The 25,417-nt window shown below is 37.6% G+C and overlaps 1 protein-coding gene across 2 annotated transcripts in view; it reads right to left on the bottom strand.

The window, feature by feature from the left end:
• Nucleotides 1-23,752, bottom strand: part of ARHGAP24 (Rho GTPase activating protein 24) — a 498,792-nt gene extending 475,040 nt beyond the window's left edge. Inside the window, exon 1 of one of the 2 annotated variants that reach the window (XM_003923977.4) lies at nt 23,257-23,752. The gene's annotated coding sequence lies outside the window, so the exon portion shown is untranslated. Of the gene's footprint in view, nt 1-21,736; nt 23,222-23,256 lie in introns of those variants that run through there. The other variant, XM_074396393.1, reaches the window with a different exon arrangement.
• Nucleotides 23,753-25,417: the final 1,665 nt, after the last annotated feature.

Below are 25,417 nucleotides of genomic sequence, written 5' to 3'. Positions count from 1 at the left end.
CATTTTTCTTAGAAATGTGGATAAGCACTTATTGATGATTAATAGCTACATTTAACTTACTAATACAAGGATCATAAAAGATAGTGAACTTTTCATAACTATTCTTGACCTTTAGTGTACAGAAAATTTACTTGAGGAATCTGTTAGAATGTAGATTCCTGAGATCTATTCCCCACGATTTTCTTCTGCAGGCTTTAGGAGAGAAAGACTGTCTTTGGACTCTGGCCTCTTCACTTCCTTGTGGCTAAGACATCTGCACAGGTCTGTGCATTTCCCCGCTTGGGGCAGGGAGTTAGGGCTGCTCAGCATGAGGCTGAGCTCACGAACAGGGTACAGGTCACTCTCTTCTAGGAGTCTCCTCCTTTTTCCATTAATATAATTGAAAAAGTTAGAATACCAAAGTAAGTAGGTCACAGAGAAGATAGCAACACAACTATTTAGGCTGCTTTCTCTCTACTGCTAGGTTAAAGCAGCAAGGAAAGAACACGCAAAACTTGAGTGTGTTCAGGCCCAGCGCACTAGGCACAAGCCACATCATAATTTGGTGTTAGGAGCCAACCCAGGTATAAAAGATGGCCATTATTTTACTGTGCCCTTAATTCCCCTGTAGTAGGTGTTTGGATGAGATTCAAGATATTAGTCACCTTTGATACATTAACACAAATTCTTCGCAAAGAAGTATTTTGTTTCCTCACAAAAATCTTCTTGTTCTTGTTACCAAAGAAAAGAAAATAAACTATTAGCTTGTGCATTTATTTTACTTGGATAAAGGACTGTATACTTTTTTATTAACCAACTTAAGAGAAAAAGGAACTCAACTATAATTACCTCTTGTTTTATTTAGAATAGAAATTTAAAAGTTGGAGAAGGAAATTGAACACGGAGGGAGAGCCAAACCTGGCAAAACTGCCATGTGTTCAAAGACAGTTACAACAATATAACTAAAAAGTTAGGGACATGGTGCTGCATTTCTTTTTCTTTCTTTCTTTTTCTTTTCTTTTCTTTTTCTCTTCATTTTTTTTTTTCCTTTTTTGTTTTTTAGACTGAGTTTTGCTCTTGTCGCCCAGACTGGAGTGTAATGGCGCGATCATGGCTCACTGCAACCTCCACCTCCTGGGTTCAAGCAATTCTCCTGCCTCAGTCTCCCATGTAGCTAGGATTACAGGGATGCACCACCATACCTGACTTATTTTGTATTTTTAGTAGAGATGAGGTTTTACCAGGTTGACCAGACTAGTCTCAAACTCCTGACCTCACATGCTCCACCTGCCTCAGTCTCCCAAAGTGCTGGGATTACAGGAGTGAGTCACTACACCTGGCCAGTGCTGCCTTTCTTAATTTAGCATTGAATAACTGATTTTGCATATATACATTTTTAATGTTGACAATTAGTAGCAGTGGACAAAGATAACATATTTTGCATTTATGTGATTATTTCAAAGTGACTTCTCTCCCACAATTAATCTTTACAAAATTTCTGAGAAATACGTATTATTCTCTAGATGCTGAATTTAAAGCTCACAGAAGTTGTTTTCCCAGTGTTACACAGAGGACTTTGCCAGAACTGAGACATGAAACCTTATTTGTAGGTCTTACCAAAGTATATAGTTTTGTACCCTGATTGGGTCTGTCAGGAATGGATAGGGCATGGTGGGACTCATTCATCAACGTCTGTGACTGATAAGTTCAGTTGGTTAGGATCTTTTCAATCCCTTCTTCCTTACTAATTCTGATGGTCAGTCACCAAGTTTAATCATTTTAACCCTTTCATATTTCCTTATTCCATTCCTTCCTCTTTATCAACAGTGTACAAATTTGCACTAAACTCGGGAACATTTGCCAAATATCTGCTATTCTCATAACACAGCTTTGCACATGGGTTCTCTTTGCCCAAAATGACTTCCTCCTTTGTCTACTTGTAAACTTCACAAAATGACTTATTTTTGTTGTTGTTGTTCATTTCTATATTTCATACTCATTTCTATTTATTTTGTTAGCAGGACTTTTCTCAGGAAGGATAGACTTTCACCAAAACACATTTGGGTAATATTAATTTCCCAAAATGTTTTTGACCTGTCTCCAAAGTATGCGTGCTAGTGTTCGTAGGTAGACATCTGCAAAACTCATGTGAAAATGTGGTGCAAACCATGAACTGTGGAGCAGCTAAGCCTGTGCCTTTTTTACTACTACAACTTAATGTATCCTGGAGCTTGTTACATGTAAATCTCCACATTGTTGCATGGCCATTTTTATCAATATGTCGTTGAACTTCATTGTGATTTGAAACCTGTCCAATGTGATGTGACATACATTTGTGATCAAAAGATGATCTATACATCATGCAAATGATTCAAATCTTCTCAAAAGCTGGAGAAGAAATATACTTCTTCAAGAGAAGAGTTGTTTGCTGTTGGTTATGAAAAGTAAACAAATAAACATTCCCACTATAGCAAGGATTCCTGTGCACATATCCACAGTAACTGTGATAGACGTATTTCTGCTGAAAGCTCTGTCCTCTGGGAAAAGTCAAAAGCTGTTCCTGTTTTACAAATGCTAAGCCTGAAAGGCACGTGGAACCAAAAGCTCTCCCAGATTTCTGCAGGCCAAGGGTGACAATACCATATTAATCACTCTCCTATCAAATCTCAGTAAATAAACACCTGCGGTATCGTTCTTTTCAGGGTTCCCAGTAACTTTAAACATGCACTCTTCATAAGCCAAGAAGTTACAAAAATGTTGGCATGATATAAAAGGAAACAGAACTTTGTAACCACTAAGTGTGACTAATAGTGGAAAAGTCCTTCACTGAAAGAGTTTGCTATTCTATTTAAGATAAAAGATCAAAATCTAACAGGGATAACAGTAGGCTGACTACTTCACATGTCCTCTACGGTTTGGAGAGCTACAAAATCAAAATGAGACACAAACAAATTCTATACAGTATGTGGTACTATAAAAAGATTTAACTTTTATTTCACTGTCCAAGAGAAATAATGCTGACAGTCATAATACAGCTAAGGAGATATAGCTGAGTGCTGAATCATTCCCATGCCTCTGTCTACTTCTATCCAGGCATCAGAAAGTGCTTTCAATACCTGCTATGTTATAGAGTATGAAATTCTGATGTATTGTTAAAAATAGACACACTATTAGTAGTCAATATCCCCTCATACCCTGAAATTCCTGATTAACAATAATACAATTTTTCTGTACTTATGTACTGACTTGACTTGGCCTATTCCTCCCCTTTTCAGCATCTACTAGACACTCTCTTCCTTCCAAGCCCTTTACGTCTTCACTGAAACCCAGAAGCAAATCAAGGAAAGAAGGAAGTGTTGAGATACTGTTCATATTCTGTTGTTTATAGGTCATGTCTTTCAGAAAGACAAAATGGTTTGTCAGAGTGGAGGATCAGTTTTGGCTTTTTTTTTTTTTTTTTTTTTTTTTGAGACAGAATCTCGCACTGTCACCCAGGTTGGAATGTAATAGTGCAATCTTCGCTCACTGCAACCTTTGACTCCCAGGTCTAAATGATTCTCCTGCCTCAGCCTCCTGAATAGCTGGGATTACAGATGTGCCACCACGCATGGCTAATTTTTTGTATTTTTAGTAGAGATGGGGTTTCACTATGTTGGCCAGAATGATCTTGAATTCCTGACCTCTTGATCTACCCGCCTCAGCCTCCCAAGGTGCTGGAATTGCAGGCATGAGCCACCCCGCCCGGCCAGGTCACTCTTTACTTGGAACTTTTCATGAAGTTTTATCTTGTATTCAGTTACAGAAACTTGAAAGAAGGCTATTTTCTGTTATTTGCTACATGACAGACTTTTTTTTTAATTTTTTTAATTTTTTTATTTTTTATTTTTAAGAGAGTCTAGCTCTGTCACCAGGCTGGAGTGAAGTGGTGTGATCTTGGCTCACTACAACCTATGCCTCCCAGGTTCAAGTGTTTCTCCTGCCTCAGCCTCCCGAGTAGCTGGGACTACAGGCACCACCATGCCCAGCTAATTTTCATGTTTTTAGTAGAGATGAGGTTTCACCAAGTTGGCCAGGCTAGTCTCAAACTCCTGACCTCAGGCAATCCACCCACCTTGGCCAATATTAAAGATATTAAAAGAGAAAAAAATGTATAAAATGTTATATTATTAACTCTTTAAGAGTCGTCTCCTCTCTTTTCATTCTTATCCAAGGGGTTGAGAACTCTAGCTGTACCTCTTTATAATGCAAGAGTAACTATTTCTACTCTTACTGAGTATATATATCTTGAGCGCTCATGTATCTAGCAGTTTAGAAGCTATAGGTAAGATGAAGAGATGCAAAGTAAAGCCAGATGCACAAATAGTCACTCTGGCAATAACATTCTTTTAATAAGGAGTCTTGCTCTGTCGCTCAGGCTAGAGTGCAGTGGCACAAGCTTGGCTCACTGCAGCCTCTGCCTCCTAGGCTGTAGCAATTCTCCTGCCTCAGCCTCCCAAATAGTTGGATTACAGATGCATGCTACCACACCTGGCTAATTTTTGTATTTTTAGTAGAGATGGGATTTCACCATGTTGGCCAGGCTGGTCTTGAACTCCTGACCTCAAGTGATCAGCCTGCCTCAACCTCCCAAAGTGCTGGGCTTATAGGCATGAGCCACTGCACCCAGCCAACAATAGCATTTTGTGAGTGTTTACTGTGTGTCATTCATGCTTCTAAGCACTAAACATCTATTATTTTCTTTAAATTTCATAACAATCACATAAAGGAGTTGTATATTTTGTTTTCAACTTCCAGAAGAAATAACAGAGGCCTAGAGAGACTAAATAGTTTGATCAAGAACAATGTGAGTGGGAGAATAAGAATCAGAACTCAAGTAATCAACCCAGAGTATGTTTTCTGAGCTATTATAATATGCAGTTTTCCAAAGAAAGGAGAGAATTTAAAGTGCAAATGATGGAAGCGCTATGCTATATGGAGGAAATGCAAAAGTCCCATATCTTAAAAGAAAATAGACCAAGGCCGGGCGTGGTGGCTCAAGCCTGTAATCCCAGCACTTTGGGAGGTGGAGGCAGGTGGATCATGAGGTCGAGAGATCGAGACCATCCTGGTCAACATGGTGAAACCCCGTCTCTACTAAAAATACAAAAAATTAGCTGGGCATGTTGGCGCGTGCCTGTAATCCCAGCTACTCAGGAGGCTGAGGCAGGAGAATTGCTTGAACCCAGGAGGTGGAGGTTGCGGTGAGCCGATATCGCGCCATTGCACTCCAGCAATGCGAAACTCCGTCTCAAAAAAAAAAAAAAAAAAAAAAAAAAAAAAAAAAAAAAAAAAAAGAAAAGAAAATAGAACAAACAGTTCTGTGAGTTCCAGTAAGAGAAAATCATTTGTATTGTCAATTCTAACCAAAGTTACATGGTTTTAAGCTGGGGATAGGGATAGCTGAATACCACGTATTAGCCACGATTCAGTGATACTTCAATCATTAATGTTTGGCTAACTAACAAATGACTCAATGTGCTCTGGACTTCTGTTGTTTGTTGTTTGTTTGTTTGCTTTTGCATACTTCATTTTTGCTTTTCTATCAAATGAAAGCTGTGAAACATACCTATAAAGACAAAGGGAGAGAAAAAAGTTCCCCTTGTCTCTTGGAATATCTCCTATCCAGTATTGGTTAGAAACATATTTTTATTGATGTCAGAAATGGGAAGTGAGGCTATAAAATTGTACATAATTTCCACCTTTATAACCTGAAACTGAGTTAGTCCTCAGAGCAGATTTAAAAGTAAAAGAATCAGGGAATGTGAAAGTGGGAAAGTTGAGAAAGACCCAGAACAATGAGAGTAAAAGTTAAAGAAGGAAGCTTAAAAAATACTATAAATAAACTATTGGTGATAATAATTCCTAAGCAAATTTTAGCAAAAGCTTAAAATAATATCAGTTAAGATTTTCAAGTGAAACGATATGCCGTTTTCATGGGATTTTACATTTTCCTAAGTTTAACCAGCACTGGAAGTTTCACAATAGCATGAAAACATATTAGAAATAACACAGGAACAGAAAACCAAACACCACATGTTCTCACTCACAAGTGGATGTTGAACAATGAGAACACATGGACACAGAGAGGGGAACAACACACACCCATGGCCTGTTGGGGGCTGAGGGGTGAGCAGGGGGGACTTTGAGCATGGGTCAATGGGTGCAGCAAATCACCATGGCACACATATACCTATGTAACAAACCTGCACATTCTGCACATGTAACTCATTTTTTTAAGAAGAAATAAAGAAAAATATTACATATATGAGGCTTCATTTTCATATTGATAACAAAGCAAGTATCAAAATCAGTCTATTAAGAAATAAAACCTTCATTTGTAGATGACTCACTTAAGTATGTAAATATTTGGTTTAACATGAAGTCGCCGTAGTTTTCCTGATAGGTCAAAGCATAAAACTTTCACGATGAGGAAGAGAAGAAAAGTAACTTTGGAAATAAAGTGTTTTGACTTTATCTTCTAAGGCTAAATATTGCACTCTTGTTAGTAAATATTTTCCACAGAGATGTGGATTAACAATTCTGAAAGTACTTTTTGTGTATGGAAGATTTAAGCAAATAAGTAAATAGACTGTGGGAAAAAAGAGATACATTCTTTTGTGAATGAGCACTAGTAACACCCAGATTTTTGGTTTCTAAATTCCGTTCTTCAACAACAGAAATCTGGTTTCCTTAGAAAATGATTGACTCATGGGCTAGATCAAGTGGAGTACAAGAAGAGCCTAGAGCATCTTGTAGTACCAGAAAATAAGAATGCTCAAAAATGATGGTAATATAAAGAAAAGACACAGGAGCCAATTTAAAAGGCTTCTAATGGTCAAATGCAGACAATTTGAGCAACAAAATAAATATCAATTGTAATGGATTATAACTCATAGAATGAAACAGATCCCCATGAGTCCAAACTGATATATGTAAATAATTGAAAGTAAATAAGTGGGGATTAAGGGAAAACTCTTCCTCGTAGAAGAATTTTAACTAATAATGGTAGAAGGAATGATGGATACAGAAAATTGCTATTTGGCAAACACCATAGTGACAACTGTTTCAGGCAAGAATGATCAATGAGTACAAAATTAATAGCTGAAATCATGATAGAAAAAAACTGGTCATTTACTTAGTATCTCTCCACAAAATGCTTATGAGTTACAGAAAGTAAACTAGCAACTTTACAGTAGAGAAACCTGACCAACCTTGAATCAAAAATTGAAGTTTTCCTCAGTAGTATTTAGACAAACTGACATCATATCCTCCCTGATATGATGCATTGAAAAGGGAATAGAACCAATTCAATATACTCTTACCAAAAATGCACAAACTGAGTTTTATTATCAGAACACAAAGTGAGAGACATTCTCCAAAATAACTGGTCACTAGACTTCAACAGTGTCAAGATCCTGTAAGAAACAGAAAGACTACCCAGACTGGAGGAAACTAAGAGACATGACAACTAAATGTTGTGTATGATTTCCGTTTGTCTCTCTCTCCAGAAAAAGAACATTGGTGGGATAATTGATAAAATTTAAATAACAACTATATATTAGTTAATAGTATTTTATCAATGTTAATTTTCTGGTTTTGATAACTCTAAAATGCTAGCATTTAGAAAAGGTTATACAAGAATACATTTTGCAATTTTTTTGTTTTAAATTATTTTGAAATAAGTTAAAAAATAAAATATAGATTTTGAAATGTCCTGTGATACTGAATAGCGACTCTCTTTGATAGTAAATCTCAGTAGCAATAAGTATCATTTGTGTCATGAAATGTTTTCAGTTATGTTATATCATTTGACAATTATTCTCATTTAAAAAAATCTTTTAAGTGACTTGGCATTGTGAGGAAGTATTAGAATAGAGTGACTCTTTAAATATAGGCTTTTTAAAATCCACTATCAAAGTATTATTTATCAAACCAGCTGCTTATCTGGTTTTACATTTCTATAAAAGCTTTATGAGGATAGGAGTAGAAAGGAGGAGTTAATAATAATTATACAAAAGTTCATTCAAGCAGCTTTGAACAATTAAAGTGAAATGGTTTTGGAGTCCAAAAGAAACAAAGATATTGGCCAGTGTAGCACATCCTGGAAATGTGTAACTGAAGAAGAAAGAGGGTCAATAAACACCATGACCGATAATAAGAAGAAGGAATAGAGGAAGAAAAAGATCATAAGAAAGTTTGATACTTAGAGGAAACTGATACGGCAACATTCTAGGGTAATAAAGAGAAAAGGCAAAGGAAAGAAGAAGGAAGGAAGGAAGGAAGGGAAGGAGGGAGGAGGGAAGAGGGAGGAAATACGGAAGGAAGGAGTGAAGGGTGAGGGAGAGAGGGAGGAAACAAAAAGAACCAAAATGGAAGAGAAAAGACAAAAAGGTGGTGAGAGAAAGAACAGACACAAGACATTTAACTTCAAAGAGGAAGGGGCCTATCACTTTAAATTAGAATAAGAGTAAATAAGCTGGTGATATGGCCCTTCACTCACAGCTGTTACCTGCTCAGTACAGTCTCAAATTCATTAGAATTCAGAGCATTGAAGCAGCTGAAACTTCTAAGGCAACCTGAGGCTAATTCCATGAGATAGCACTGCAGACACCCAGAGGTGTTAGATGTTCCCATCACAAGACACTTGGTTGACAGTACTCTGGCCAGAGCCTTCCCTGGACTAAGAAACAAGTGTAGATTCAGGGCAACACCCTAGATAAAAACCATCAGTTCCAAGTCCCCAGGAAGTACCTAGTCCACACAGAACCCCTCTTGGGACTCCTACTCAGCATCATTGCTCCCTCCATACTGTCGTGTGTGTATGTGTGCACGTGTGTACAGGCCCCAGGTGATTTCTGGATAATGTCCAAGTTGAAATAGAATCTAGCTGATTTATTAATAAAAATAAGTGAAAAAGTCTAAGAACAGTAAATGGCAATTAATACTAGAATGGATTAGTTTCTGTTACTTATTTTTGTAATCATATTTCTGGATCTGATATTTAAGGTTAAACACAGGAATTAGCAGAGGAAATGAGAGAGAACAAAACTGTTATTTTCTTAAGGGCTTACTTTAAATGGAAGAATGTACTATAGCAGCCATCAATTAGCTAAAAAAAATATGACCTAAAACCAATGATTAATTATGAAAAAGTTATCAACTTAAAATTAGCCCAAGCAAGCATTATTCTTATGTGGTAAATTACAAGACACTTGGTGTTATGCACGATTTTGCCATAACATCCAAGGGGACAAACAAGATAACTGATCAACCTAAAGTAGCAAGTGTTGTATGAACCCTTATAAATACCAATCACAGGTGGAAAAAAATGATTCAATCTTGCTTAAATAACAAGAAAGTGTAAAACTAAACAAACTTATCAAATTAAGCAAAGGCAAATGGGAGTTTGCAGAAAGTATTTGTGTTGAAATAAAGATATACAAAGATGAGAAATTATCCGAGATTTTTTGGAATTATATTGAGTGTTCTCTGTGGGGAAATGTTTATTAACAAATTGTACAATTGCCAAGGCTTTTATAATGTCAGATCATACAAGCTTTGTTTTTGGGAAGTGGGGGTGGGGGAACAAATCTTTTTGATTCTATCAAATACTAGTTGGTGGCCACTAATTTACCACAAACAAAAAGTTCTAAATTCATAGACCTGTGAGAGGCAAATGCATTATTTTAACAAGAGCTGGGGCTAATTAAAACCCTTCCCAGAGCTGCCAAACAAATATTCTATGGCTCGATTGTTTAACTATAGTTTTTTACAGTCAGAAAACAATGATGCTTCCCTGCCTCTTATTAAAATCAATTATGGCACAAAATTTAGACTCTCAGAAAAAGTAAACTGGTTCATGTGTGAATGAATTCTAAGGAGAATTGTCTGGAATTTAACAATGGAATACCAGGAAATTGCAAAGCAAAGAACTACCAACTCAAGAAAAAGCATCTTACACCTTTATTTTGAACCAATGCTCAGATTTAAGGCAAAATACAACCTGGTTCCTATGAACCAGAGACCTCTGCATTCTGCCCCAAGACTTTAAACACAGTCTTAATTGCTCTGGCTACAATTTATGGGTCAACATTGGTATCAGGAATCAATCTCTGATCTTGTAAGCAATCACTAGACCTGTTCCCTGACTACCTTGACAAAAAACATCACAAACTATAATTCAGCATATCTCAGACTAATACAAAATATTACCAGTAATTTTATCACATTCTACTTTAACATGACATATATATTTTTTCTCCCTCTCCCTCCCATTTCTGCCTCCTCCAGACCCATGGTAATATGACCTTTACATGTCATTTATCTTGCTGAATTATTTTAGCATTTCACATTAATAATACAGCTCATAAATGATGTCATACACTAATTGCTTGGCATTTCCACCAAATAATTCAATATAATTTTGTTTTACTTAATGGCTATTTCTAAGAGATTAAGAAAATCTTCATTACATCAAACTAACAGAAAACAGCAGTAAAAACATGCCACTACTATTATTGCTCTACATTTGATCCCAGTGTTGTTTGCTAAACAAATAAATTCTAACCTTCACAAGCCACCAGTGTCCTATTCTTGTTTGGAAATACATATCAGAAGCACAAACCTAGAAGGGATACCATTGAGCCATGAGCAAATACTGGAAGAAAATCTAAGCATTTAGTATTATTCCTTTTGAGCTACAGAAGTAACCCAGTGTTTCTGAGACTGCATCCTGTATTTCTCAAAGCCTCTGAAAAGGTATGGGGAACAGCATGCTCTGGCACCCCACAGCTCAGCTGCACAAAGGGCTCACCTTGCTCCAGATGAAGAGTCTGTCTCACCCAGCTGAGCCATGAGCTACACAGCCAACTTGCTCTATTTGGCCTCTCATGCTTCAGAAAGGAGTCCCTCTGAGTTGCCAAGCCTCAGTCTCAGGCTTATGTCAGGGAAGCTAAGGATACTCCCTGGAATGTTCCACAAATTAAACAGTCAAGGATGGACTGCAAACAGAGAGATAATAAAAGCCCTGCACAGAAAGAACTCTCCCTGTTTCTCAGACTTTCACAGCAGTCGCCATGAGCTGAATCCTCTTTTTCTCTCTTCATCCATTCTCTCACTCACCTTCAGTGATTATTTGATTGGTCAAGGCAGTGCTTAAAGCGATTAACCAGTTAGTTTTTGTTTTTAATTTTACCTTCTTCATGAAACCTCTTAAATGTTAAATACCATCAGACTTACTTATTTGTTGTTTTTCAGGCACATGAAGAGCATGAAATAATGTACAATTCTGATGTGGTTTGAAGACTGAATTAATTGAAAATTGACAATGTGGAGAATATTCAATTTACATTAAATGGGCCCAAACATAATTAATATTATTATAAGGAATATAGAAAGAATTAGTTTAAAATGTAACCAAAAACAAGTTAAAAGTTACACCTTGATATTAATATGGTATAATTTTCAGCTGCCTTTAGAGTTAATCTAAGCTCCATAAAATACTTTTAAAGATGTTAATTACACATTCCCTTGCTCTTTTTTCAGCCAAAAAGTTTCTCAACTAAATAATGGAACACAGAAAATCATACTAGTGACTCTTTTCTCAATTTTGTCAATGATGTTACTAAACTAATACCCTTCTAGTTGCAAAGCAGAAGAGGCAATTCATTATTTGCATCAGATGTCTTAGGAGAGCATTTAGGTTTAATTCTCTCAGGGAACTCCAGGTGAAAATGGCTCCTGAGAAATAGGACAGCTGCTAAAATTCAAGAGACTGGTCTGCTCATTCCTCACCATGTGTCCTGAGTCAAATCATCTAAGTCACTTTGGACTCATTTTCCACTGCAAAGATTGGAGGAGAGGTGGTAATAGCTGTTTTTTAAGTAGGCTTTTTTCTGAAGTCCTATGAATTTATTCTAAGGGGACCTACAATGCTATATTCTATGTAGAATAAATTTTAATTTGTTATTGTGCTATTGTGTTGGCCTAGCATAGAAAATAAAAATGGAAGATTATCCAAAAGACTTTATATTTCTGTAATTTTAATCTTCTCCTCTAACCTAAATTTTCACCAAATTTATAGGAAAGGTGGGGTTATACATTTCAATTACACCTCTCTTTCCCCCCTATCCTGTGGAGGTGTTAAGACTCAGGTTCACCAAAAAAAAAAAAAAAAAAAAAAAAAAAAAGTCAGGGGAATCAGGAGTTTCCTTCTTGGAAAATATCGAGGTGGCTTTGGCTTGCTAGGCAACAATTTTATCCATACAACACCTTTCATACCCACAGTATCTCATAGCTGAATAAGAAGCAGTAGTTTAAAAAAATACACACAAGCAAACCGAGGACTCGACAAATGCAAGAAGTTCGATGGAAGAGTGAAGTGAATTTTAAGAAAATGGTCCTGTAACTTAAGTGTTGCCGAAGCAAAGTTCACCTTAAATTTGAAAACATTACAAAGGTTCTTGAAAAGGCCCTGGATGAGTCACTTGTGCTGAATGAGCTTTATCCTTAGCCTGACCCAGGATCTACAAAGCCAAGACAAGTGCGAGGGGGAGGCCAGGACAAAAGTGCAGAAGGAGGGACAGGAAGTACTCAGTATACTGTATAGCACTGTTAAGCTAGTAGCATTTCTTATAGCAGGGATGAAATCTACGCATGTAATGCTTTCATCATAGCATTTATTTGAACTCAAGAAATATCTAGTTACATTGAATGGAAACTTACGTAAGCCATTTCATTAAAAATATGGCTGTCATCAAGAAACTAGTAATTTTGACTTAAAGGAACTATTCCTGGTATGTCCTTAAGTTATATTTGCTCACTGTACTAACAGAACCAAGTTTTTCATTGCTTTTCTTACTGCATTGTCAATACATAGTGCAGATAGCTGAAGGCTGTTCTCTCTCATGCATCATAAACACCAGTTGTCATCTAAGAATAGATATTGTTTGCATTTGTTTTACTGAAACAGCAGAAAGTATGTGACTTCATTTCCTATTTCCCAGATGATTTTACAAATATAAAGTTAAAACTCAATCTTTTAACTTAATTAGCCAGTTTCTCAATGAGGAAATCTTTTATATTTGAGGAAGAAAAATTCATTGTAGTGACAGATCATCACACACATACTGCAGGACATTTCGTATCTTGACCCTTGCATTAAATGCCAGTAGCTTCATCCAATCATTGCCATGATGAAAAAGAAAACACCCTCATACATTTTCAAATTCCTCCTTGTTAGGGTATCACATATCCCCTGAAAACCACAGCTGATGAAAACTAGCCCAATGGTACATGAAATCTGTCCAAGAATGATTACTCTAAACTTCATCAATTTATAGCTATGCCTTCCAGATCCTCATTCCTCTATAAAATCATATACCCATTTTTCAGAGACCTGCGAAATGCATACACATAGCCAAGTCTTACCAAAATTGTTCAAAATGGCCAGGCACGGTGGCTCAGGCCTATAATCCCAGCACTTTGGGAGGCCAAGGTGAGCAGAACACTTGAGGTCAGGAGTTTGAGACAAGCCTGGCCAACATTGTGAAACCTCATCTCTACTGAAAATACAAAAATAAAAATTAGCCAGGGATGGTGGCCCATGCCTGTAGTCCCAGCTTCTCAGGAGGCTGAGGCAAGAGAATCATTTGAACCCGGGAGGCAGAGGTTGCAATGAGCCGAGATCGCCACTGCACTCCAGCCTGGGTGATGAACTGAGACTGTCTCAAAAAAAAAAAAAAAAAAAAAAAAGAAAAAGAAAAAAGAAAAAAAAATTGTTCAAAAGGAACAAACTGCCATTTGTCAGCATAGACTTTTCAATGTTGGAACAACCTTAGAAACAATTTAACCCTCTTATTTTATAGCTAAGGAGACTGAAGTCTAGAAAAACAAAGTGCTTTGCCTGAGTTCTTAGACACTAATTAATATCAGAGGTAGGATTAGAGTCCACATCTTCCCATATTTTCTGAATCTCCTTTTCACTTTTCTCTAACCATAGCATTTATTTAAACAAAAAATAAAGGAGGATCTTTTAAAACTTACAGTTAATATATATACCTACTTAAAGCCTACTTTTTAAAAATCAAAGGCACTATTTTGTTAAGGAAAAAAAGATGGGAGAGAACACCTTCAAATATTTTCTAGTGAATCTGGATGCAGGGTTTTCAAATCGAATACTTTTAAGTCTTAAAGCAAATACAGCTCACCAACTATAAACCAAATACAACAATAAATGATGGCCAGGTGCAGTCGTTCATGCCTGTAATCTAGCACTTTGAGAGGCCGAGGTGGGTGGATCACTTGAGTTCAGGAGTTTGAGACCAGCCTGGCCAACACGGTGAAACCCCATCTCTACCAAAAATACAAAATTCAGCCAGGCGTGGTGGCACATGCCTGTAGTCCCAGCTACTTGGGAGGCTGAGACAGGAGAATTGCTTGTACCCAGGAGGTGGAGGTTGCACAGTGAGCCGAGATGGCACCACTAAACTCTAGCCTGGGCAACAAGTGAGACCCTGTCTCAAAGAAAAACAAAAACAGTAAATGACATGACACACAGCAAACAAACGGAGGTGAATGTAATATTATCTGCTTGCTCTTTAATAACGTGCAATCAATAAATATCTTAAATATATTGTTTGATGGGAAAAAATTCTCAGTGCACAAATTTATATTTCCATTTATATCAAATTTTGTATCATAAATATTATTATTGCATTAACTGGATTGCCAGTTTCCCAACTGCCTGTGTGTCTCAAAATAAATGTCGATTAATAAAATATCCAGTGCTGTTTTTATGAGTTTTTAATAATTTCTAATTTTATATTCATTTAGGCATCAGAACTATCATCACTAAAATGTTTCAAATTGAATATAATTTAGATTCCCCAGGCTCAGGGCTACATACAAAGAATGTGTAGTTCTAGAAGGTAGAGAATCTAACTAGTGAGCATCCTTTTACATGTAAACTAATTGACTTCTATGGGACTTACCCAGCAGCACTATAAGTAGACAGCATAGGAAAATAGGGACAAAATCTACACAAAATCGAGGTCACACAAACACTGGACAGCATGCTGTGATGAGTTAAAATCTTTAATCAATACAATATCAATGTATACGTTTACTTATTCTTAAGTATTTAGATGTATCTTAAGTATCTAGCTTTTTCATGATTTCCAAATGCCACCTTTGAATGATAAGTGGTCCTCAAGCTTTAGTGTACATCAGAATCACCTGGAGGCCTTGTTAAAGGCAGTGGCTGGTCCTGGGTGGGGCAGGCTTAGTAATTTGCATTTCTCAGGTGGAAACGATGATGCTGCTGGTCCTGGTACTATAATTGAGGACTACTCCCTTAAAGGTTTTTAAAGATACTTATTTTTTAATTATTGTTATAAATAATCAGAAGCACATTTTAAATTTCTACCTGGTGTATGAGATACACATAAACACACACATTAAAACATATGAAACAATTTTTACTTTTACCATATATGATGAAAACTGAGTTTTTTTTCCATTCATTCTATCTTATTCTATTCCTTTTCATTCAGAAAGAAATGTTGGTCACAAGCAGTAATTTGATTTTATGACCACTATTAGATTAAGACCTACAATTTGAAAACTATTGCTTAGGACTCCCCTGTTTGTCACTGATTTTAATAATAACTATTAACTTGTATTGATATTTACCAGGTGTCAGACACCTCTCCCGTCTTTCCATGCACTGCTCATTTCATAAATTTAAAACTCACATTAACACTATGAAGCAGGTGTTATTAAATGCTCATCTTTACAGAAAAGGAAAACTGTAGTGAAAATCAGTGAATGCAACTTGCCCAAAGTTGCAGGGCTTAATCATAGCAGTGCCAGGTTAGAACATAGGTCTAATTCCAGAGCATAACAGTAAAGGTTGCTCTCTTGGAGTGACATACTTTAATTTGAATCCCAGATCTAATACCTAGTGGCTGTGTGATTTTTGGCAAGCTACTAAGCCTCTCTAGGTTTCGGTTTTCCCATCTATAAAAGAGAGATAGGGCTCATGTAGGAACTATGAGGATTAAATGAGATAACCTACGACAAGCACAGGACAAAACTGGCATGCAGTAAGGTTTCAATCATTGTTATCTATTCTTACATAGAAAAGGCATTCTTAATTTCCATATCAAACACTGTTTCCTTTCCCTTTCCTTTGGCTTTTCGCTCCTGGTACTGTCTCTGGATTTGCCTTTTCTCCTGATTCCTGGCTTCTGGCACTTGTTATCCTATGACCTTGCTTCTGCTCTTCCCCCTTCATCCTCCCTCAATAGCTTGACCTGTTGTGCACGGGTTCTCAGAGCTCCTCAAGAGACAATGCCCATGGCTTCTACCTGTCTCCAGGCACAAAGACCCCAGCTCCTCCTTGGAACCCATCAACCTTTCCTAACCCTGCAGGTACTGAAAAGTTATTCCATGATGAAAGCGTAAGTTGTCACCAATAAATGAAATCTCTAATCAACAAGTTATTTAGAAATATGAGAAAGGAGAGACCTGCTGTACACCCCATACATGATGTTATACACAATCACCAACATTTCACTTTACCATTTCACAACTACAAACGCATGAAATGACATACATGACACATAATGGGATGTGAAAAACAAAATGACATTGAAGGTAGTATTCGTGTGGCTAAATCCTGGATTTACACAGTTAGGTTGCAATAAGATAACATTAGCCTCTTTTGACTCCCCCAGATCATCTTGCTAGAAACTCCTTCACATAAGAAATTTTTACAACAGATATTCCCAAGAAAATGAAAGAATTGAAGATGATTCTTCAATGTAGCTACAGAATTCTCTTCTCTAGGTATCTCCTCAAACAGGAGGGAGATACACTCCAACGATTCCTCTAATAAATGCACCTTCTCTGAGAAAGACTGGCTTTGAAATCCCATTCCCTGTAGCTCATTTCATTTCCGTGTGCCCAGTGACTTACTGACACCACTAACCTAACTTTCTTCTTTTCTCAGTTGCTATCCCCAAAGAAATCATCCTTTGGGTTGTATTTCAGCTTTTCCAAGCCGGGCCTCCAGTCCTAAACTGGGACCACTTGCTTCCTCTTTGTCTCCACCTGATGCTCACAGTGCTCCCAAGACATATGTCCCCATGTCATGGAATTAATTAATGGATATAGATGATTGGATCTCTGTGGACCATACCTTTCCTGTTCCCTTCTCACCAGAAAATAGTCTGGTTAAGCTAATCACTACAGATTGTTTCAGTTACTGGCCTATGGTAGATGGAGCCTCTTTCCTCACTAGCCAATCTTGGTAGTGGTGACCCATCCCAGGGATGCCAATTCACAGCACTAGAATGCTGTCATCTAAAAGACCTTCAAGAGAACTCTAAGGCCAGTTCATGCACATCATATTGAGATCAGGGCTTATCCTATATGCCAAGCCCATGAAATACCCAGCTTATTACTCTAAAATTCATAATTGAAAAGCATGAGAGGAATGGGACATAGTAAATATGGCAGGGTATTTGGACTCATGCAGATGTGGTTTTGATGTTCAAGTCTACATTAACTTGGGTAACTTTCTTTACCTCTCTGAACCTAGACATCCCCATACAATGGGAACCAAAATATCTGGATCAAATATAACATAGATTACATCTAGAATTACTAATTCAAATTACTACTAGAATCAGAAGTAATGCATGTAAAAGTATCTCATGGGGTACTTGGTATGTAGAAGTACTTTATGCATTAGAGTGATTATTATTACGAGAGTCTTAGATTCAAAGAGAAAGTGAAAAAAAAAAAAAAAAACTCAAGACAAAATGAAAGTTAAATTCTCCCTCTGGAGAATTTGAAAATTACTTTGTTTTCTGAAAATTCAATTTGGTGGTTTAAAAACAGCCCTAATTACAGCCCCGTCAGCCTCAATTTATTGATAGATTCAATTTGTAAGAAAAAACAAAAGGTTTACTCTTACATTTCTCAGAGACTTCCCTACGGGAATTCTATACATTTGTGATACACATATTGAAAAAAAACTCACATTTGGCCTTAGTATCTACTTTCAAAGTTACTAAAACATGATTTTTTTCTGAGCTTTTTAAAAAATGTAGCATTTTGGAGAAAGGTCATTTTATTTATCAGGCAGTATAAAAGCAGTACCCAAAATGTGTTGAGGAACTACAAAAAAATGACCTCGAAAAAAATTATTGCTTCCAAAAAACTAAAGCTATACCATATAAATTCATAAATATTTAACTAATTGTATCAATAAGGAAAAAACAGTGATGTAACTAACCTATTTTCATCATCGATTTAACTCAGGTTGATTAGCTTACTATATTTATGGGTATCATAAGCGTATTAAAAGTGAGAACAAGATGATGCAAACCATGTCATAGGAAAACCTTGACTAGCATATAATTGAGCATCAAATTAGTTCAGAGCTTTTCGAGTGACAAGTTAAAATGAGAAGCACGGTGATTTCTTAGCCTGTCTTTTTTCTAATCAAAAAAAAAAAAAAAAAAAAAAACCCACTAGTTAATCAGAAGAGATATTACTTTAAAAAAATTCCTAGCAGTCAAGACAAAGAGGAATATATCATATAAATCCTTATGCAAAGAATTTAAAAGACATAACACAAGGTGCAAAGATATTTCTTTCCATTGCAGCTCATCGCTTTTATATTGACTCTCAGTAGAAAAATAAAGGGGGGGATATCATATTAAAGCATAGTGTGATAAAGACACTTGGACATTTTAACAAAAAAGTGTTGAATGTGACCACAGTAGTAAATTTCTGGTTATGTAATTTGATATAGAGAGTTTAGAAAACTTAGAGAAATTAGCAATTGGACTATTACTCTTAAGTATCAATGATGGTAGTTCCAGGCTTTTCAGAGACGCTGAATAAGGAGCAACTTGAACTGTCAATCCCTGGCTACACTCTGAAATACACATATGAATTCTTGATCAAAATATGTATTATCCACATGCTGAATGGCAGGTACTCACGTAACAAAGGTAACATTCCTCTGAAAATAAAATAAGCCTATATGTATTTTAGCCTAAACAGTATGTAAGCCCCTTTCTACATGTTAGTCAGCAAAAATAACTGGAGACAAAGACAATTGTTTTCAGGAATAAACTTTGAATTTGCCTCAGTGCTCAAAGAAGATGAAAAAAAAAAATCAATATAATAAAGAAACAGTAACGTGAAAGAAGCTGTCCCTCTAAATTTCCTCTTCTCTATCCAGCTCCATTTTCTCCTTTAATTAAATCTGATTTCCCTCAAGCACTAGCACTCCAGATAATTATTAAATAGCCAGAATTATTATTTCTATTTTGTTTGATTAATTAAGACTTTTGCCCATTCCGTAAGTATTGTCTCCAAATTTAACTTTATTATTAGTCCTCACAGCCAAATCCAGGACCTCCCACTGGGATTTCACATGTTACAGATTTTACAGTACAATATAAAAAACAATTGTGGAAAATGTATATCTATTATAATTGTTTCTGTTTTCTTTAAGCACAAGTGTACTTTGTGATTTCCAAGAGAAAAAGATGATTTAACAGTAGTTTTTGTTTGTCTTTCTTTTACTTTAGATTTGCAAAAGCACAATATTTCACCTATGATAGAAATTAAATAGGCATGTGTGGGCTGGTCTGGAAAGTGAATTACATTTTGTAGCATTGTTACGTTTGAAAAATAAACTCTGGGACCAAATAGACGTTTTTCACATGGATTTTTGGGATATAACTATCGTCATAAGTTGGAGTGCACCAGTACTTTATTTATTTATGACTTTACTTGCCCATTTATTGGGGAACCATTACCAGATGTCTACTATGTTTCAGACACTGGGCTGGGGGCTTGGATTCAGGTGGCTCCCCCACCACCAATCTATCCATTGAGGAACTCACAGTAGTTGTTAGAATGGCCAGGGGAAATATATAAAAATTGCTGCAACAACAATTATTCAAAGTATGTTCGAAATGCTACAGAAGCAGACAAGATGAAATGATTAATTCTTCACGGAATTGGGTAAGTTTTCCCGAAGGAAGTTCCACTGGAATTGAGCCACCAAGAATCAAGAGGGACTTTCAGTCAGAGGGCATTCCAGGAGAATGAATCCATGAACCAGAGATCAGAAGTCTGAACAGTGAGGAGCCCTTGTACATGAAGAGGTAAAAAGAAAGGGCTTGGAAGAGCTTTTAGAAACTACTAAAGAGTTTAAATATTGTAAGTCATTGGGATCCAACGAAGGTTTTAGGAAAAGGAACTTAGACAGTTAGTTCTGGACTTTGTAAAGATTAATTGTAGCAATGCCACAGTGGAGTGTAGATGCTGCTTAAAAGCACACATGTACACAATAACCACCAAAAACTGAATATTCTTTGATTCTTCATCACAATAATCCCTTCACTTCCAAATGTGCTTTTACTTAGCTGCTGAAGCCATCAGAACCTTGTAAAGTTTGAGTTTGCATAGCAAAGACAGATGGGTTACCATTGCAAAACTCGATGTGAGGCTTCCATTCTTCACATGAAGTACATTAACTTCATGGCTAAGCTGACCGTTTAACAATTGTATTTTTAAATACCTTTCTCTATCTTGGAGAGATCTTAGTCCTTCAGACATGGCCTTAAGAGCAAACAGACATCTCTCCATTTTAAATCTCTTCTGTTTCTCCTCTGTAGAATGCAATCAGTCAAGAATGGATGTCTCAAGCTCTTGTTATCACCAACCTCCTCCACACCCACATACAACCAACTGGGTGGCTGTCTCTTCTTACTAGGCTCCAAACTGAAGCTCTACCCACCTTCCCCATCTTGTTTTTCCAAAGCACCCACTTTTACCAGAAACTGAAACATGGCAGAAAGAATCAGCATGACATAGTTCAATTCATGGGAAAAAAAACCCTTCAATTCTGACCATAAAATTCACAGGAAAATAACTACAAACAACTAAGATGGTGCTGCAACACCGAACACACTAAGAACAGGAAAAGAATGCATGGCCTGAACTGTACAGTAGCACCACCTGCTTTCAGCCCTGAGAAACCAACCCAGACTCTAATCAGGCCAGAAAGAAAACACTCGTCAATGGGCCAGTAGGTCACAGTGAAAATATTAAGGGAACTGTTGGTAAATACCAACAGGCTTTGGCTAAGACAGCAAAATAATCAGACTCAACTACTCATCACCACCTGTTGCACATTCCTCACCCTTCCTGCCCCTCCCTATCCTTCACCCTGGAGAGTCCAGGATCACACAGTAAATAAAACCATGATCCATGAAAGCTCTTAGAGCTTTGGCCATTACTCCATTACTATCCCTAGCAAAAGTTGAAAGGATTTCCATGGGGATTTCGGCCAAAAACACTTCTACACCTAAATCTATGTTCTTGTCTGGAAGAGTGCATTGCTGTTTGTTCTGCAGTGAATTATTTTTCTAGATAACTTAATTCTTTCACAGTTATTATCAGGCTTATATTTTCAGAATAGTTCAGATTCAAGGCATATGAAGCTCAGAATAATATTACAGAGAAATCACCCTCATCTCAAATCCAAACCCCTGAGATGAAGTAATAAAATCAAGTAATACAGTTGAAAGACAAGGACAGTCTGAATTTCAACAGCTCCTTCAGATTTAGAAATAACTACAGATTCTTTTTCCTAGTACGGTACTTCTTTTGTATTCCTTCCACATACCTCAAATTAAATTCCAGATCTGAAAAATTCAGTTTGTCTCTTATTTCCACTTAAAGGTCTTCCACCAAGAATTATCTCCTGTGAATGGTAGGATGTTATTTATTTCAAAGTTCTGTCAATATTTCGGTCCTCCAAGATGTCAAAGGTGAAGACCACTCAGTAATGGCTCTAAAGAGAATGGATTTCTGGACTTGCTACCTGAAGGTCAGGCAGTCAGGGAAGATAAAAAGGGGAGTTTTATTACTGAGCTCTCTTAGAAGTTGAAATATGCCCAGAGAAGAGGAAGTATTAAGAAATTTAAAAGGGGGAGTGAGAGCTGAACAAGTCTGCTGTGACTTTACGCTGTTTTCTGGCTTTTTCTAATATATTAATTCTGTGTATTTTGCTTTACAATGCCCAGTTTAATAGCATTATCCATTTTTGCCCTGAATGATTGGTTTTGAGTTCTAATTGGAACTAGGGACAGATTGTTTGCATTTAATCTGTATGTCTATCTTTTTCTCAGTAACTGAGTAAAGTTCTTAAACTCTACTGCAAATATCCCTGGATTCCAATGAATTTGTCTTACTTAGTAAACACAGCAACACATATTGTTTTATTTATGGATAAGCAAAGCCTTAACAACTTTTATATTCCAAATACTCAGCACGATTTATTTATTTCCTCTTTTTAGGGAGAGATGAAACATTGATGTTGTTGAAGATTTAAAAAAGAGTAACATAAAATGTGCTGGAAACATAAATTACTTGGAGATAATGTTTAATTCAAATGAATTCAACTTGATACAGTCTACAAAGAAGTCTGGGCTCCCTATTACTAGTTGATACTGAAAACCTAACCTCTCTAAGGAATTCAGAGTAACATTATCTCCCTTCTATTTGGGCATTTGTAAAAGAAATGCAGTCTAAAGTATTTATTTTAATGAGAACATATTACATGCTTATCATTAAATGTTACTTTTTCAAAAATCTAGACAAAAATCTTTTGAATGGCTTCAAATTCACCAGATTCCTTAACGTTTTGTGTTTACAATTACATATGTATATATTTTATAATATATATTTATAAATACTTTGAAACATACATTTTATACATATAAAAGATATATTTTTACAAACACACACACACACACACACACACACACACATATAATTAAAACCTTTCTCTGTGCGTCTGTTATATAGGGAACTCCAATAAGGCACTAGCGGAAACAAAAAGGGGGAAGGGGAGGATGGATACTAGGAAAGGAAATTGAAGTATACAAAGAGTTTTTATTAATTCCATCTATTTTTAAAGCCAGAAACACTACCAGCCTGCTGTCTACCGACACAAACATGAGCGCGCGCGCACACACACACGGGCGCACACACACACACATGCGCCCACACTCACACACGCTACAACAGACTGGCATTCCTGGGGTCCCTCCCCTCCCCAGCAGCCCCCTCCGCGGACTCAGGCATCCTTGTCCGTCCCTCCCGGGGTGGCTCCGTTCACTCCCTGGCGTCTGCGTCACTTACCCTGCTGGGAGCTCCAGACTGACGCGGGACGGGCTGCTGCTGCGAAGGAAAAGGCTCCCAGGACCAGCAGAAAGAAAATGCAAAGAAAGAAAAGGAGGTAGTGAGACCCCTTTACTTCCCTCTACAACGGGAAGCGTTGAGCCCTATGCACTGGGCTGCCCCGCAGCGCGAGTTTCGGAGGAAACAGGCGGCGGAGAGAGCCGAGCCCGCGGTGGGACGTTGGGGGATTCCCCCAGCCGCCCAGTCACCCGCGCGTGGCTCCTCTCCCGGCCCCGCAGTAGCCTTGACAGCTCCCCTTGTCTCCGAGCCTCTCCGGAGCCCTGCTGGTTTCTACCCAGAGCTGGGCTGCGTTGCCACATGCACTTGAGAAATCCTAGCAGTTGCGCAAAGAAGAGTCCCAGAAGTTAGAAAGGGTGATTGTGTGTGAATGTGTAAATATACAGTACAAGAGGCTGGAACAACTGAGTGGGGCCAACCCTCAGACACAGCCCGAGGTTTCAGATTTCATTTGGCAACTGGTAGCTTCACAGGACTCGAGCCGCTCTGCAGGGGAGGCCGGCAGGAGCCCCGCCCTCCCAACGCCTGGGTTATCTGAGAGCCTGAGCCACACCGCCGGGCGCCCCCCCAACAGAATGCGCCCTGCCTGGTTCCTCCGCATCTGGCATCCCTCGTTCCTTTCATGTGCATCATACATACTTGCTAGTCACAGATCCGGGGCTGTGGGCGCGAGGTTTGTGAATGTATGTCTCCTACCCTCAAGGAGTTCTGCCTTTCCTTGGCCAAACCCCACACACCGGTTTTACTTGCTTCTACCAACTCTCCTATCTCGCTTAAATTTTATTTCTCCAATCAGAATTACCTGGATCGTTAAACTAATATTCCCGGAAATGCAAATGTAGCTGGACGCCCTCCAGTTAGAGCCTTAGAGAAATTCAAAGTATAATTACTTTCTTGCTGTGGTGGTTTAAGAACTCTGGGAATTACACAATATGGGACAAAAGGACAGAGCAGAAACATTGTTTTGATGCCGGTCCTCTTCCCATCACCACTAAAATGCCTGTTTCAAATTGTGATCTTATAGTTCTGGTTGCCTAGCATGCTGAGTCCAATTATCTTGAAAAGCTTTGTAAGGATCTCTGTTTTAGAAGATCACTAACGGATCACTCCTGTAATCCTAGCGATACAGAAGGCCGAGTCAGAGTCAGGGGTTTCAGACAAAAATTGGCAACATAATGAGACTCCTGTCTCAATAGATAAATAAATAAATAGTTGGACGTGGTGGTACATGCCTCTAGTCCCAGCTACTCGGGAGGCTGAAGTGGGAAGATCCCTTAAGTCCAGGAGGTCAAGGTTACATTCAAGTATAATTGTGCCAGTGCACTCCAGCCAGGGTGACAGAGTGAGACCCCATCTCAAATAATTGCTACTAAACAAACAAACAAAAAACAAAACAACAACAACAACAACAACAACAACAACAACAAACCTCTATTTTAGAAATCATCACGAGATAACCTTAAGACACAGAATGTGTGTGTAGTCACTAAGGATCTCCAGTGAGAGAAGGATATGGAAGAAGAGCACATGTTCAGTTTCAGAAACACCAAAAATAAAAGGCTGAGTGGACACTGATACATTTTTCCGTTTTATCTTCTTGCTCCAGGTTCTTGGAGAAACCAATCTACCCCATCCCATGCTGAGGACCTACTGTAAACTTGATTTTCTGGCAGGAGAATTCTCAGCCCTTTAATGAATCACATTAATTTATGTGCGGGAAATAATTGCAGTTCATAGTTCCCTTAAAAAATGCATGGAATTGTTAAGCCAGAAGTAATGTGGCTTATTTTCTAATTGGTGGGAATAAATGACCATCAACCCACATGGCCTCACTTGTTCTAGCAGCACCCTGGCAGGTGAAAGCTGATGGGCAGTTTCAGATAAAAGCTGGACAATGATAACATTAACCAAAATGAAATGTGCACACATTTGATAGACTCAAAAGCCTCAGGAAAACAAGTGCCAACAATGATAATGATTCAAGATTGGGACATTTAAAAACAACAACAACAAAAAGGAAACCGTCATGTCAGTAACTTTTTTCAAGATCTAACAAGTATTATCACAGCAGTTTAGTGTCAAAGTGATACAAAACTGAACTCCA

Source organism: Saimiri boliviensis, chromosome 3, assembly GCF_048565385.1.
Source record: "Saimiri boliviensis isolate mSaiBol1 chromosome 3, mSaiBol1.pri, whole genome shotgun sequence".
Taxonomy (NCBI): domain Eukaryota; kingdom Metazoa; phylum Chordata; class Mammalia; order Primates; family Cebidae; genus Saimiri; species Saimiri boliviensis.
Note: the sequence above shows the minus strand (reverse complement) of the source record. Positions and strands in the feature narration are given on the sequence as shown.